This window comes from Cryptotermes secundus, unplaced genomic scaffold (assembly GCF_002891405.2).
Source record: "Cryptotermes secundus unplaced genomic scaffold, Csec_1.0 scaffold22, whole genome shotgun sequence".
Lineage (NCBI taxonomy): Eukaryota > Metazoa > Arthropoda > Insecta > Blattodea > Kalotermitidae > Cryptotermes > Cryptotermes secundus.
In genome coordinates this window covers 3,459,775-3,476,889 of record NW_019742961.1, presented here as the reverse complement: position 1 = coordinate 3,476,889, position 17,115 = coordinate 3,459,775, and the positions used below count along the sequence as shown (strand labels likewise).

Genomic DNA, 17,115 nt, shown 5'->3' with positions numbered 1-17,115 from the left:
AGTTTCTGCACATGTGATACAGATTTTTACTTTTTAGAAATATGTGAACACCGAGCTTGATTTTGTCAGAAAACCCGTTTCAAGTACATCAAGTTATATTTTATAATGAAATGATGAGAAAGCAAATGCTAGGTTTTCCTGAGAATACAGTCATCTCAAATCACCACATCCAGATCTCTTCTGGGACTCACCCAGCCTCCAGTCCTCCCGGATGCTTTCTTCCCACGCCCAATGTTGCCAGAGTACTAGCTGGCAATTTACATCCTTCAAAAGAAAATAAAAGTATTCGTGGCATTTTACTTCCAGCCCCCTACATGCCTTTAGGGCGTTTTGCTCAGACACAAGGAAACTTTACTTTCAGAACAGTTTCACCACTTTATATCATATCACATATTAGCGTGTTATCGTTTGATTCGACCAGAGCTTCTACCTTTGCCTGAAGGCCTGAATAAACACAATTATTTTGCTAGTAATCGTCTTAAGTAAATGTTTTACAAAATGTTGTAATTTATTAGTACAATTAACCTAGATTGAGGGTGCTTCAGAATATATTTTAGAGGACAGGAATACGAGGAGGTCGCATAATGTAAGTTGCAGTATCCACCAAATGTTGTTAGGAAGATTAAGCCGAGCAGGATGAGGTAAAAGAAGTGTATTGCTCGCGAGAGAGAGAGAGAGAGATGAAAAAATTGATACACAATTTGAATCCTAAAACGTGAAAGGATAAAGCCATTTCATATGTAGGCATATATGGGAAGATGATTTTAAAGTGAAGCATGAAGAAATAGTTTGGAAGGTTGTGGGCTGGATGATATGGCTCAGGATGGGGTCCATGTGGGCGGATCGTGTGAAACTGGCGAGTCACCAGGTTCCACATGAGGCGGGGAATTACAGGAGCGAGTCCGTCTCTTGCAAGACAGAGAAGTGTGGTCATTGGTTCCGCGGGGCCCGGAACTAAGAGTGATTGTCTTGTCGAAGGCCAGCAGCAATTTACCAGAAACCGGCTAATGGAGCAAACATTAGCTATTCAAAGAAGACGCGTTTCCATGAAACTATTTAACAGGTCGAGTCTCATAATCTTGTATGTGTAACTTCACATGATTAGCTTTCTAATAATGCTACAAGTAATATGTTTTTGGACATTATCCATTGTCTTGTCTATGTTTAAAAAGCCGTCCTGTTTCTTTTTAAAACACAACGTTTCGGAGACTGGGTTCTGTCGCCGTCCTCAGGTAAAACCTGCTCAGTTGGGTCGAATAGATGGAGCTAGCCCCTATCTCTGGACCTTTAATATCATGAGTCTTGCATTTCATAAGAAAAGTGAGATAGTTGGAAGTCTTAGTCAACAGGATCTTGAGTCGTTCAAATTTTCTAAAATTGGGATATGTACCAGGTCCATACTGGTTATGCAAATAAGACCTAAAAATCTGTGACGATGGTAAATTGCTACAAGTAATATGTTTTTGGACATTATCCATCGTCTTGTCTATTCGTCACAAACTTTTAGATCTTATTTCTAATAATGGTTAGCTACAAAAACAGAAGACTCTAACAATGCTCCATTCAAATGTTTTGTATTGCTCGTATGTTAAGTTACTCAGTAACCTCCTCTCGTGAAACCCTTAATTGGCTCAAGATTACAGAATGCTAAACATGAGCAAATTAGGCTATACTCGGTTTTCCATAGCTCAGGCACTATGGCAATCGGCTATGGGTTGGACGACCGAGGAATCGGGTTTAGATTTCCGGCAGAGGCAAGAGATTAGATATTTCTCTTCTAAATATCGTCCAGACCGGATCTGTGACCTTGCCCAGCCTCCTATTCTATGGGTACCGGCGACTTTACGCGGGTGCGAAGCTGCAAGGGTGTCAAGCTGGCCGAGGCTAAGAATACATGGATTCATATAGCCACCCTTCCATATATCTTTAGAGCGTATTATTTCATTAATTGAGCACAGAGACAATTTTAACTTTAATTTTATCAAGGGGGAGACACCTACTCTGTTGGATCCCTTACAAAGCGCTAACCTCAATCAAGCTCTTTCTAAGAGACCCAACAGTGTAGGTGTCTTCCAACCCTATCTACCCTGAGGAGGGAAAAAGATCTAGTTTCAGAAACGTTTTGTTTTCTAGTTACTAGAATACCGGGTGATGGACAAAGTCCAGAAACCAAGTAATTCTGAGTATTATACACCATCGTCAGAACTATTTAGAATCTAATTGTAATTCTGTTTTACAGCAAAGATTTTCTGGAGGACCCAAAATGTGGCAGGTTCCATTCTGTAGGTTCCCGATTAGATCATCAGCTCACGTTTTTCACGTCTCTGCTCACCTCACAGACTAAAGTCTGGTGTGTTGACTGATGCATACGAGTGGCTTCATATATGATTCGAGGAGGAATGTGAGGAAGTAGTGAAGTCCTTCACACTGCCCTTGAAGCACAAACTCGTCACAATACCTAATCATCGGCATACCTATGACAAGGGGACAGAATATGTGATTTTACACTGAGTCTGATTCACTATGAGGTAACTGGATTTTTCAATTTACCTTACCCTTCCAGCCGCATTATGACCCTGTGGTCGAGTCAGCCTCTAACAGAAATGAATACCAGGAATCTTCCTGGGGGAGGTAAAGGGCGGCCGGCGCGTAAGGCTGACAACTTAGCGGCCTCCGTAGTCTAGAGGTAACGTTCCCACCTCATGACTCGTAGTACGCGGGTTCAAATACCCGGCGGAGGTCGTCGAATTTTTAAGGGCGGAAAAATTCAGGGAACAAGTCCTCCGGGAGGGACTTTAAGCCGTGGGTCCCGTGTCGTAGCTTTACGGCACGTAAAAGAACCTCATATCTCCAAAGTAGGTCACTGAGCCAAATTACGGATGTTCCCCTTCCAACAGCAGTCTCTAATACCTCTGGTAGATGGGGGAAGCATTATAGATACCTCTCAGCTAGTAGAGCCAGTCTCGCTGGCTGGGCGGGACTGATGGTAAGCACCAGTACCGGTAGGATATAGACACTGGTAGAAATCATAGAGGGAAGCACAATGGACCAATACAGGTCTCAGTGGAAGGGGGAACGCACCCTCTCCAATAACTAACTAACTAACTAACTAAGGCTGACAACTTCACCACCACCTGTGAGCCGAATGTCTAGAAAATGTGGGAACCTCGACGTCTTACAAACCCATGGGCCCGCACGGCCTGTTATAAGGATAGCTTTAACATTTACACATATACTGGGAAATCCAAACCTCGTGGTTTGAAACAGATAATGGTTACGTGACCTCTTTCTGAATCTATGAACTTCTGACATTTTAGGGCATGGAATCAGGTATGACAAGATGGCTGGGAGTGAGTAATTGAGATAGCTGTGAGAGGAAGTAGTCATAAACTGGCGCGGAGATACTGAGGACGACCACTAGGAGTGTCAGCGAATGAAACAGTCAAGATACATGTGTGTTAATCGCTTCACTATGAAACAGGACATTGTATTTAACTCAACAGAAATTGTTGTTTTTCTTGTTACGCGAATGAGGCGAGTTTGCAATACGGTACTGGCATTTTACCAGTTGGCTGGATGGTTTGTTCCCCTTTTGTCTGAAATAATTGGTACTTTGTTAAACCAATTTAAAAAGTGGGCGGAAATAATCGATACTGCGGAAATCAAATGTAAAGTAAATAGCTGCACGCGGCGTAACATACTCCGTTCTCTCAGATCTTAAATGTTATTGATTGAATAAAAATCAATTGTGTTTATTTATTCATATATTTTATTTAATATGACGCATTCGTTTATAACTCAGCAAATGAGTCAACTTGACGCAGAATTTCGTCAAATCATTGCATTTCTTCGGCCATACACCCTTGGTTTTGTTGGTTTCCAAGCCTTTTTGTTGTTATTTCAGCAGAACCGAAAGTGCGAAGGTGTCCATATTCTCGTTTGGATATAACGGTGAGACGCAATGACAAATCTGGCCGTTCATCCGGAAACAGTGTGGACCATTCCCAGGTGGCCTATCCCCTGTAAGCAGCTGTCCCACAACTTACGAATTTCTGAACCAGTCTTATGAAACTTGGTATGTATATAATGGTACTTGAGCCCCATCTCAACGGCGTCTCCCATAAATCCCTCCCATCAGTAATACCAACATTAAAACCTCTCAAATCGCAGAGACGAAGCCTTAATATTGCTCGAACGCCTGTGTCAGTCTTCATGAAACCTGATATGTTTATATCGTGCCACCTGAGGTCATATCAGTGGCGTGCACGATAAATCCCTCTCATCAGTATCAGTAACACTATAGCCTCTCGAACTGTTGAGGTAATACTTTTAATAGTATTTGAATTCTTGTACCGATCGTCAAGAAACACAGGATGTATGTTTCATGCCATCTGAGGTCATTTCAATGGAATATATCGTAAATTTTCCTCATTAGCAATACAATTATTCATGAGATGCAGACAATGACTTATTTTGATCCCTTAAAGAATCGTTTTGTATTCAGTCTTGTGTGTTTTGGCAGAAGAACTTCGACCTTCTCCATGGGCTCTTTATAAATACATTTATTTGCCTTCCTTATATAAAATAAATAATGTCTATAGAACGTGCTCGCAAAGGTCTTCATTTAATTCTCTTACTTAAGATAATGTTTGTAAGATTAATAGTTAATAAGTGGCTTCTTTACCTATATATCTATCTTTGCGATATTTTTGAACTTTAGCTTTGTCGTTGTTTCAAACATCACTCTGGGCAATGGCTGCCATTATCTTTTCATTTATCATCATATCAGTCCTCCCTTTTAATTCACTAAAGTTCTGTAACAATGAATATTTTATTTTATCAGTACTATATTGTGTATAGTCAATTCTCTGGAGTAGGCCAACCCAGCTTTCTATCCAATGGGTACCGGGGATAAAGTAGCCGGGGCGTGAAGCTGACCACTCACCTCCAGCTAGTGCCGAGGTAAAGAAAATGTGGGTCTATACATCCACTTCCCTATACGTCTTCATGGCGTAGTGCTTAATTAGTTAAGCACAGGGACAACTTTACCTTTTACCTGGAGTAGGTCACGTTTCACTTGCACCTAATTTGAGACTTAGATTATTTTTATGGCGCTGTCTGTATCTAGGCTTTTTCGTAGGCTCCATCTGAATGATGAATTGTAGGATATTTGAAAGGATGCGGTAGTGGTCTACTCGAGATACTGTTTCGTAGTTTTCTTGGAGAGACTCGGTAAACCAACGAAGAACCCCAATAAGTAAAGCCGATTTCCGGCTGAGATTCGAGCAGACAACCTCCTGAATAAGAGTCTAGAGCGTTACTGCTTCAGCAACCTGTTTTGTATTTAAGTTGTTATAGGCTGCTGAACTCCAATAGTTGGTATCTCTATTAAAACCCTTTCCATGGAACAGAGTCCTTCTTGAGAAGATGATTGTCGCTCAGCTAGTCAATAAACTATCAGTTTTATGGAACCCCAAGTCTCATTACCATGTTATCAAAGCCCGGCCCTAGATCCTATCTTAGTCAGTTTAATCTAGTTCACAAATTCACAACCTGCAATTTTAAGTAATTTTTAATATTATCCTCCTGTCTACACTTAGATCTCCTAATAACATATTCCCTTCAGATGTTTAAACTAATATGTATAATGCCTTATCACTTCCCCATTCATGCTACATACCCATTGCTTAGGCCTTGCCAAATAATTATCTGAAATGTAAAACTTCGTAACATGCCGAGTTTTATGGGAAGGGGCTGCTAGCCTTCCTGCCCAACTGCTAACCTGGAGAGCCGTATCCTGTCGTCTGCTCGCAACTGCAACCGGTGCTTGATCAGAAGGATGTGCTGCACTCTGTTCCCGTCTTGTGCAGGATATGCCCTTTTCAGAAATATGATTACATTTTGTTTGCTCTCACTAACACATACATTTATTAGCGTATATCTTTTGCATATATTTTTTTAAGAGTCTCCATATGCACACTGTGATCACACATTCATTTATTTCCAGCGCGTTGGTTAAATAGCAGGAAGGAAATATTACAGTGAGCTTGTGTACTAAAGTCGTTTAATTTCGTTGGCACGCAGTAGAGTAGTTGGTCGGGGCACTATGCTACAAGCCAAAATGTTGCGGGTTCGATTCCCAATGAGGTCAACAGATTTTTCAATTGACGTAATCCTTCCAGCCGCACTGTGGCATTGGGGTCGACTCAGCCTCTAACAGGAATGAGTACCAGGAATCTTCCTGGGGGTGAAGGGCGGTTGGACGGCGCATAAGGTTGATAACCTCACCGCCATCTGTGAGCCGATTGTCTAGAAAATATGGAAGCCTCGACATCTCACAACCCTATGGGCCTCCACTGCCTGATACAGGGATAAAACTCCGTGGCTTTAGTCCGCAAGCGAACTATACTGACCGAGAGACCGCCTTTTGTCGGCGAAGTTAGTGTCAACTTTAGCGGAGAGAGGGTGTCGCGTAGTCAGCGCAACGAATCCCCACGGCAGTTAATTTTGGTTTTCTACAACGGAGCCGCTACTTTTCCATTCAAGTAGGTCCTCAGTTATCCTCACGAGGCTGAGTGGACCCCGTTCCAGACCTACTGCTTCTCAGAAAATCTGGTAGCGCCGGGAATCGAACCCGGGACCTCTGGATCTGTAGCCAGAAACTCTGACCACTAGACCACAGAAGCGAGGGATAGGTTTACCTCTTTTTACGTTTACATAACTGAAATGAGGAAACGACACTGCAAACTTAACCTTGAAAACCAAAAGACACATAACACATTGTGTTGATACAGAATGGATAAAGGGAAGGAAGGCAGGCCTCATAAAATTATTAAACACGCGAAGTGCATATCTTAGCTAAGAACTATTGGAAGTCCGTGCAAAATAGCACGTAGTTCCTTTTGGATTGAGAAGACTATGGAGGATGACGACAACCCTCTTAACAGAGTTGAATTTGAGATTACACCTGTCTGATTGGTGACGTGTTGCTCTTTGAGAAGTAAGTAGTGCAAATTCTTGCAGAAAATCGCATCTAGAAGCCGGAAATTTTAAACTAAAAGTCACAGAATATTTCCCCCCAAAACAATGCAGCAATACTTAGAGTGTATCGCTTGTTGAAAACCAATGCCAATTAATATAGAAAACCCCCATCAAAATTCCGTGCACATGCACACAGTGGAACTCCTACAGGGAAATTATATAATGAAGCTTACATTCGTCATGATCAGCACCAGCGCCATCTTTTTCTTGTTCTTGTTGTTGTTCTTCTTCTTCATGAATTAGGCCCTCCTTGGATTTTTCCGGTCTCTTGAAGAATATGTTCGTCTCTCCGTTTTAACTGTGGGTGCCCTAAGTTTAGTCATTTTTTGGAGGTTGTGCTTCAACATTTTCTTCGGAAATAAACTGTTTGCTACACTTATAACCCGATACTTCCAATGTGACCTTAATTTTAGTATTTTATTATTTAGATTGAAAGCGTTCAGCCCTTCCATACTTTTAGTATATTTTGTTTTGTTCTTTTTTGTGTAGCCTGCTACACTCATGAGAAAATTTTATTTCTGTAGTTTAAATTTCTGCTTCGTGTTTCTTATATTTCAAATTTCGGGTAGGTAAAGTGACCGCCTCTGTTGTCTAGTGGTCAGTGTTCCTGGCTACGGAAAACCGAAATTAACGTTGCGCTGACCACGCGACACCCACTACCTGCAGAGTTGGCACTAAACTTCTCCGACAAGCGGCGGTCGCTCGGTCGGTATAGTTCACTTGCGGACTAAAATCACGGAGTGTTTTATGTAAGTAAAGCCAAAGCTTTAAAAAATTGAATCAGTGTTTCTCTTCTTTCCTGTTACTCAACAACGTTCTTCTTACTGTGATGCATATTTGGTTAAATCTATTCGTTTTTATTTATAAATCCGTTGTCTGTTACTGTAATTGTTTATCCTAAGCAATTAAAACTATTTTCTTGTTCAATTGTGTGACTATTCATCACTATTTAACTTTTCATATTCGTCTTTCCTTTCATAGCCATTGTCCTTCTCTCTTTACCTTAAATTGAACAGGGTGTTCAGGACAATATTTGGACAGAAGAAGGATTAAGTGACGGGAGGTTGGAGAAAACTTCACAGTGAGGAGCTACATAACTTGTACTCTTCTCCAAATATAATTAGAATGGTCAAGTCAAGGAGGATGAGATGGACAGGGCATGTAGCACGAATAGGTGAGAAGAAGACTGCATTTAGGGAATTGGTAGGAGAGCCAGGAGGAAAGAGACCACTAGGAAGGCTAAGACGTAGGTGAGTGGACAATATCAAAATAGATCTTTGAGAGATAGGATGGGATGGTATGGACTGAATCGACCTGGCTCAGGATAGGGACCAGTGGAAGGCTCTTGTGAAGATAGTGATGAACCTTTGGGTTCCATAAAAGGCTGGGAAGCTCTTGAGTAGCTGTACAATTGCCGGCTTCTCAAGAAGGGCTCAGTTCATGAGTGAGTGAGTGAGTGAGCTTATAATAAAAATCCATGCAAAACTGTAAGCAGTTCCTTTACAGTGGGCAGTCGTACTTCGCTTTCCCCTGCCAATCTTCATTCCACCAATTGCTCAACAATCACCATCATCCATCATCTGGATCTGGTGCAGTAGGCCAAACAGCCGCCGCAGTACCAAGTGGACTCAGTCTCACCCCACTAATAATAATAATAATAATACAGTGGGTAGTCAATAGCAGGCTAGTCGAAGACCAACGACGAAAGTATCTATACATTGATCCAGTACATTGATTTGAATTTCAAAATCAAGTTACTTAAACATCGTGTCATGAAGACAAAACCAGCCAACTTGCTCAGAGGCAACGCGGCCGCTTCACCATGCCGAAAATATTCCACCTGAACATTGATCGGCGCCCGGCTATCCTGACAAATTTTTCAAACTTCTCCTCTAGCTCCTCTGAAACAGTGCCAAAATATATGTTAATAGTGGACATATTCCTCCAGATTAATCATTAATATCTGTGTTACCTTGCCATAAAGAACCGCAGTGCTAGTAACAACGCAATGAAACGAAAATAAGGAATATTTGAGCTACTTTTAAATGATAAATAAAGGGAACGTACATAATAGGACTAATTAATGTTGTAATTAAAGACGGCGTTGTTGTTCTGAAATACATCTGTCAGAATATGTGTGTAGGTGTTGATCTGTTTATTCGTACATTACTCTTGCAGTAAGTCTCACTAACGAAACAATGCAAAACATGAGAAAAGGTGTGTACAGACGATCTGTCTCACATGAATGCTTGAGAAATAATACTAACATTACAGCTGTAGATACAGTACCGCTGCTTCTAAACGAAAGGCATACATCCAATAGATTGTGCATTATTAGTTAATTTATAGCAGACGCTCCGGGCATTGCGAATAACGTGACTTTTTTTTTTGGAAGAATATGAATAAAGAGATTTACAGAGCTTCGCCACTTGACCCACCTTCAATATATTTTGAGACCTGAAGATTTGAAATGCAAAGATATGAGTTCTGTTTCGTATTGAGAGCATACTCGTATATGATTTGAAACTAGTAGAGAATCGATGTTCCAAGCGAAGATCTTCCTGCTTTTTTAAATCTCGTCGAATTCGCCATATTTAATGATCATATATAATTCGAAGCTATGCAAACTTTAGTTGGAATAGCATCAGTAAATAACGGGGGCATGCACAGAAACACGTGGAAACTATTTTAATTCTTCTTAATATGGAATGTCATAGAGGCTTGTTTCAGAGTGTCAGAGCACGAATTATCTAACTTAGTTCGATAGAATTCGGTAAGATACGTCTATAAAGGAACCAAATTTAGTCGAGTTATTTTGATTTTGACATATTTTGTATGTTTTAAAGGTCATTTTACTAAAAAAAACTAAAACCAAACTCCATGGCTTGAGTCCGCAAGCGAACTATATAGACCGACTGAGCGACCGACGATTGTCAGCGAAGTTAGTGCCAACTTTAGCCGATAGAGGGTGTCGCGTGGCCAGCAAAACGAATCCCCACAGCAGCTAATTTCGTTTTTCTAAAGACATTAAATTAACCTCTACTTAGCTGCACTCACTTGAATTCGTTTCAAGGTCCGCGTTACGTAAAGCAATTAATGCGCACATTTCTTGAATAAATGTTGTAGACTTTAATAATATGAACTTGTTACATTAGAACAACTGTATGCATGAAAATCAGTGATGCAGGGTTAATCATAAATTAAATAACAATATATCGTACATGTGCACCATCACACGCGTGTATAACACCGAAAGGGTGGCGTAGCAGTAACGCTTTAGTCTCATATTGGGAAGGCGCTGAGTTCGATTTCCGGCCAAAACACAGACTATCCTGACTGAGGTTCGTTGTTTTTCTCAGTCTCTCTAAGAATATGCCGAGATACTTCCGCGTTTAGGTTACGGCTGATTTAAGTCATTTTCAGTTCCTCATTAACCTGTCACCATATGTGCTAACCCACATGTCATGAATCCCAGAAGACAATAATCTTTACAGCTTTTGTTTGATACATCTTTCGAAATGGTGAAACGAAGTTTCAGAAAATGTTATGTACTATATGGTGCACATACAATCACAGTGGTGATGCGGTCTAAGGCATGAAATGTCTTCGGCCCGCTCAAACACTGAGATACTGAGATACTGAGATCGTGGGTTCTATTCCCACTCGAGGCATGGATGACTGTGTGCGTTTATTTTGTGTTCGTGCTGTCCTGTGTGCAGGTAGCGGCCTTGCGACAGGCTGATCCCCCATCCAAGGAGTCCTACCGATTAAGATCAAGGAATTGAAAAAGCGGGCAAGATCCAACATAGGGCTGTAGAGGCATTGATAGATAGATATGGTGCGCATCTATATATATATGCGCACCATATGCGCCGTACCTTGCTGACTTTAGTGCTAAAATGTGAACCGTAAACAATTTAGCACTAAAGTCAGCGAGGTACGGCAGCTAGGCCTACACCAAATAACAAAGAAAATTCTCACTTCCAAAGCAAGCATTTACCCCAATTCAGGATATATCTTGTGCTGTTGTCTGTTTTTAGATAGATTGTAAATTGGATAAAATGGCTTGGAAGGGAGGGGCCAGATCTAATACCGTTACGACTCTCAGGCTTTCATGTGGGCACCCCTGGTATACTGCGTTAACAAGGTCTATATCTATGCAACACACGACATGAAGTGTGGTTGTATTGTGCTACACTGCAGTGACAATGCCTTCAGTGTCCTGAGTAGTGACATCCTAGTAGACAGGCAGTAGGTGTGGTGGTGTACACGTGTGTAGGCAACATTCTGCAGGAATAAACTGCACAAACATTAGATCAGTAATCATCGGAAGATAGTGACACACGCAGTTTCAACGTAAGTATTACCATTTCAGCATATATACAAGCTGAGTTTCGGATGTTCGAAATGAAGGCAGGAGTCGAAAACAGACGTTCTTCAGACTGCTAAAAAAGGCAAAGTTCTACCTGTGCGTAACAAATTAAACACCAATATATAAAGATTTATGTGGGAGTGGATATATACATTCACACTTTCTGGACCTCGGCATTAGATTGGTGTGAGTGGTCAACTTCTCGCCCCGGCCGCTTTATCCCTGGGAAAGAAGCCCCCGGTACCCATTGTATAGGAGGCTGGGTGGGCTCCAGAACCTGTCTGGATGACGTGGAGTGGAGAAAAATCTTGTTCCTACCGGAACTCGAACTCCGACCCCTCGGCCGTTCTCTTGTTTCCAAGATTTATTGTATTCCCACAGATATTGATCTTGTAACATGTAGACCCGTGGCTATTATTATTATTATTATCATTATTGTTATTAGAGGGGGTGGGTTTCCCCATGCACTTAGACCAGTTCTTGGTCCATTGTGCGTCCCCATTTAATTTCTACTGTCTCCATACCCTACCGGTACTGGTGCGTGCTATCAGCCCTTTCAGCCAACGAGGTCGGCCATCGGTACCTCATATTTCCCCCTTCTACCAGAGGCATTGGAAACTACTTGGGCGGGAAATGTGTTGCCTAAGTTTGCTCAGAGGTCTCCTAGAGACATGAGGATCTTTTACGCCCCATAAATCTACGACACGGGACCAACGGCTTAAAGTCCCTCCCGGAGGACTTGTTCCCTGAATTTTTCCGCCCTTAAAAATTCCACGACCTCCGCCGGGTTTGAACCCGCGTACCTTGAGTGATGAGGTGGGAACGTTACCCCTAGACTACGGAGGCCGCTGACCCGTTGCTAAGTAATGACTCTGTAAAGATGCCCGTTGCTAGGTAACAGATTCCTAACAAGGATTAATGGACTAACTGGGAAGCGGTGTTCTCTGAGTCTTTCTATTGTACTTTTTTGATAGTATAACATAGGGCAAATTGAAGTAGCAACACGGAATTTTATCCGAATAAGAATTTGAAATACATGTATGTATGCATATATAGACCCATGTATATACGTATATACTGGTAGTACCACTTCGAGTGCTCAATACGCTTTCTATACTCTCAATCCAATTGTAATATCCGGTACTGAAAAAAATACAAAATACAAGTTTCAGGAAGCTCTTCCAAAATAATATTTTTATGAAAATGACAACAGCTGACAACAGAGAGACCACTGTTGACAGAGCCCACTAGCGACAGAATTAGTACTACTTGCAGCCAGAATGTGTAGCCCTCTGTCGGTGTTCTGTGATACCTTAATGTCACATAGCAGCATGGCGATATTACTGTGTAGAGAGATGTATGCAGACATTACCCGAATGCACCATTTTTGTGTCTATCTCACAACCGTTTTTACCTTTCTCGGCAGGATATGGCGGATGTCCTAGAATTAGCGGCTTTCTTAAAATTTCACTAAAGAGGTATTAGGCCTACATGCTAGAATTAATGAAAGATGTGAGATTGTTCCCAAATCCAGGTTTGTTAAAAATGCAGCAGAATTGTTAGGCACTATCTTCTCATTTCAATTGGGTCTATTGAAAATGTAAAGACTTGAACAGAGACTATATTAAACGATAATTTTTTATTCAGTAAATCCCACCTTTCTTCCTCCTCCCCCTGCAATACGGAGGATGCTGTATATATTTTTTCTTCTTGTCGAAGTCTCATTATCACAAGCGAAGTTGCCAACGGCCATACCATGTTGAAAACACCTCTTTTCGTCCGATCACCAAAGTTAAGCTACGTGGTGAGTACCTGGATGGGTGACCGTTTGGGAACACCGCTGTTACCATTATTTTTGAGAAGTAATGGGTCTGGAACGGGGTTCACTCAGCCTCGTGAGGATAATTGAGGAGCTATTTCAAAGAAATAGCGGCTCCAGTCTAGAAAACCGAAATTAAGGGCCGTGCAGATCCGTTGCGCTGACCACGCGACACCATCTATCCGCTAAAGTTGGCACTAATTTCGCCGACAAGCGGCGGTCGTTCGGTCGGTATAGTTCGCTTGCGGACTAAAACCACGGAGTTTTTTTTTAAGTTGCTTGATTTCATGTAGCTTCATGTTCAGTAGACGCAATCTGATTTGCAACCACGGAAGGAATTCCCATGAACATACCCCCTCCATATTTCCACCTCCAACATAATTCCATATTTGCCCCTCCAGTCGTCTACCCATTTTGTTCACATTCGTGTTGATGATAGTGATGACCTTCTCTAGCAGCAAGCACTTTGGGTATCCTGACATAGACCAGAGGAAACCGTAGTGTAATACAAGAGTAGGCCTCAAGTGCCACCACCCCTTCATCAATGTGACTGGATGGCAGTAAAGAAAATTGCGTCATAGGTTACTTGAGTTTCTGCAGCTGTCGTTGTGTGAGTTGCTCAGCTATTAAAAAAAACCTTTTTAAGGTAAACCGAAATTTAGTTATCATGTTCACGATACCCCACCAATTGTCTCGTATTCTGAGTAAGTTTAATCCAGTCTACACCCTCGCGTCTGATTTCTTTAAGATCCATTTTAATATAAATTTTCTTCGTTAAAACGTAATAATGCAAGACGGTACAAATTATGAAGCTCAGCATTATGTAACTCCCTCTAGTCCTCCGATATATCTTCTTTGTGGCTCCAGACATTCTCCTGAGCATCTAGTCTGAAACACCTTCAGTCCATGCGTTCTCTTAAAGGAAAACATCTAATTTAGTGCCAGTAAAATACAAAGGGCGTTTTTTTATGTTTGTGTACAGGTAGAGGCCTTGCGACGAGCTGATCACCCGCCCAAGGAGTCCTACCGAATGTGTAAGATCTAGAAAAACCGAAGTGAACGGAGAAGTTCATGGAGGTAGGCCTAGGCCCACTGGAGCTGTAGTGCCAAGGGGGAAAAAATACAACGGACACAATTATAATTTCTTAATTTGGCAAGGGGGGGGCTTTTAATTTTTATATTTGTAGGCAGCAGAAGAAAAATGCCCACAGTAAAACGTGTTTTTAGATGTCCTAATTAAATTAAGAGTTTGGCAACCGTTCGCGTTTTTTAGTTGTCATTGAAGTCAGTTCAAGTTAAGTAAAAAGTTAAATTGATTTCTATTTCCTATGATACCTGAAACAGAGGTCACACCGGTTGAGTCATTTAAGGCTTTTTTGCTACTTCAATACAAGCAACTATATTAATGTTAACCAGTCTGTGAGTTATTCAATTCAATTAAGTAAAGTAAAGCTATCCCTGTAACAGGCCATGAAGGCCCATAGGGTTGTGATACATTAGGGGTCCCACATTATCTAGACAATCGGCTCAAAGATGGCGGTAAGGTTGTCAGCCTTACGCGCCGGCCGCGCTTTACTCCCCAGGAGAATTATTTAATTAATTCCTGATACTCATTTCTGTTAGAGGCTGAGTCAACCCCAGGGCCATAGTGCGGCTGGAAGGATTAGGTAAATTGAAGAAATCCAGTGAACTCATCGGGACTTGAACCCGCGATCTTCCGGCTTGTAGCACAGCCCCTCAGCCAACTACGCTACCGCGTGCCCCTATTCAATTATAATGAGAAATTTGACGAGCTGTGAACAAAACAGGTTGAGATGTAGACCTTTAATACGTTTACAAATTAAGCACTGGCTGTATACCGCTTTACATTCTGAACACGAGGCAAGTGGTGGCAAGGCCTGTAACAGGAAATCACACACATGTGCAAAAAGAGCAATGTAGGAAATGCACGTATAGCAACACATTTCATCATTGAAATTAATGAATGAGATAACCATGGCTTCTCTCCCGTGGCAACCCCAGGGTGCTCTCGTCAATGGAATAGAAGACAAAGCGAGATTCTAAATCACATTTTGGGTCTTCATGTAAAGTGTCTGTTATTGTTATTTGATTTTAGCCTAAGTTGAATTTTGTGGACAGGGTTTTGTAATACTCCCCAATACACGCCGCCAACCATCCGTGCCTCAAGAAAAATTCTATTCAAATTCACATCCCGGAAAGCCTATGGCATAAATTATGCACTGAGCTGGAAATTGGGTTGAAAGTATAGACAGTAACGTTCAGTGTTTGTTTTTGGACATATCTGTTTTCCAGCTACGTGAAAACAGCAATGAGATGTCGTGATAACGATGTTGTATATATTGTGTTGTGTAGGGGTGCATCATTCTTGAAGACTCACGAGTAGTAAATCTGTACATAAGAGTCTGTTTACACGTCTCTTTCCAGAATGTGCCATAGTTCAGGCAATTAGTCGCCGGCTCCACACTCAGGAGGATCTGGTTCGATACCAGGTCAGGTCATGTGGGATTTTTGGTCGACAAAGTGTCACTGGGGTCGGATTTCTCCGTGTTCTTCAGTGTCCCTTGCCAGTCCTCATTCCACCAAATGCTCCACATTCATTAATCGTCTCATCATACGACGCTGTATAGTTCCGATACTGACAGCGTCGAAACGTAAAGGCTGAACAAGCCTCTCAAATCGCTGGATGATTCAGCTGGGAATAAAGTGTAGCAAATAGAGACTGATTAAGACTGGAATACCAGAATTTTTCCAAGGTGGTTTACTTCTGAACAAGAAATCTGGAGTCTCCCTCTGATGTTCACCTTTGTTACTAGATGTTACGTCCACCGTTTTCTTCTTCTTCTTTTTCTTTTTCTTTTTTTTTAATTCGTACAAACAAATGTGACGCAAATGTACGTAAATCCCTTCCACAACCGGATTACCGTGACATCAGCGGCATCTGGCGGAAGCGTAGTAGGGTTATATTACAACTTATAGCAATGGCGCGACGTGTTGTGTGGGCACATAGCGTAATGGTGAGCAGGACGCAGATTCAACCTTTTCAACCATATGTATTTTGAGGTGAGAAGTTATTCTAGATATTTGCTGAAACAACACTCGCTGACATGCGAGAACTATTTGGAACTGATAAAGTCTGGTAACATGTGTTTGGAATTTTTTAGTTTTGTTATGGCTTTTCACACGGTGGTGATAAGGTGCTTCAGTTGAGTTAGTGAGGGATTTTTGTAAGCGGAACGAAAACGATACTGGATACAGGAGAATACTGAACGATTATTTGCCTTTGTGCCCGTAGTAAATATTGTATGTTACATACTGCAAACGTAAGGATCCATGGAATGTAAATAAATGAAAAGGAATACACCTGTTGAATGTAACTGCATCATGGGTTCTGAGAAGTATTTTGAATAGATTTATATACTTTTGAACCTAAACATAATTAATGATAAAGTAGTTATGCATGTTAAATTTGATCACAAAAGGGCTTCAGATCTATCATGTCTAATGTATCATGAATGAAAATAAAGGAATGTAGCAGTAGTGAGGAAGGGTCAGAAGAGAATGATCTAGAGTGGATTCTTGTTCATGCTGGTGATGTCAGTTTGTTGTAGAATATAACTTAAATAGCATAAGAGGCCGTGTAATAGTTCAGGCAGTTAGTCGCTGCCCAGATTCGAGCCCAGGTCAGGTCGTGCGGGATTTTTGGTGGACAAAGTGGTCCAGTGCAGGTTTCCTCTGAGTACTTCTGTTTCCCCTGCCAGTTTTCATTCCACCGACAGCTCCACACACATCATCATCTAATTTCTGGGACTGGTGCAGTAGGCCAAATAGTGGCGGATGTACCAAATGGACTCAATCTCACCCC

At 41.5% G+C, this 17,115-nt stretch overlaps 1 protein-coding gene across 5 annotated transcripts in view; it reads left to right on the top strand.

Moving 5' to 3' along the window:
* The first annotated feature begins 11,260 nt into the window (after positions 1-11,260).
* LOC111873394 overlaps positions 11,261-17,115 on the top strand; it is a 76,117-nt gene continuing 70,262 nt past the window's right edge. For 4 of the 5 annotated variants that reach the window (XR_002844380.2, XM_023868063.2, XM_023868064.2 and 1 more), the window contains exon 1: positions 16,216-16,313. The gene's annotated coding sequence lies outside the window, so the exon portion shown is untranslated. Of the gene's footprint in view, positions 11,398-16,215; positions 16,314-17,115 lie in introns of those variants that run through there. The other variant, XM_023868062.2, reaches the window with a different exon arrangement.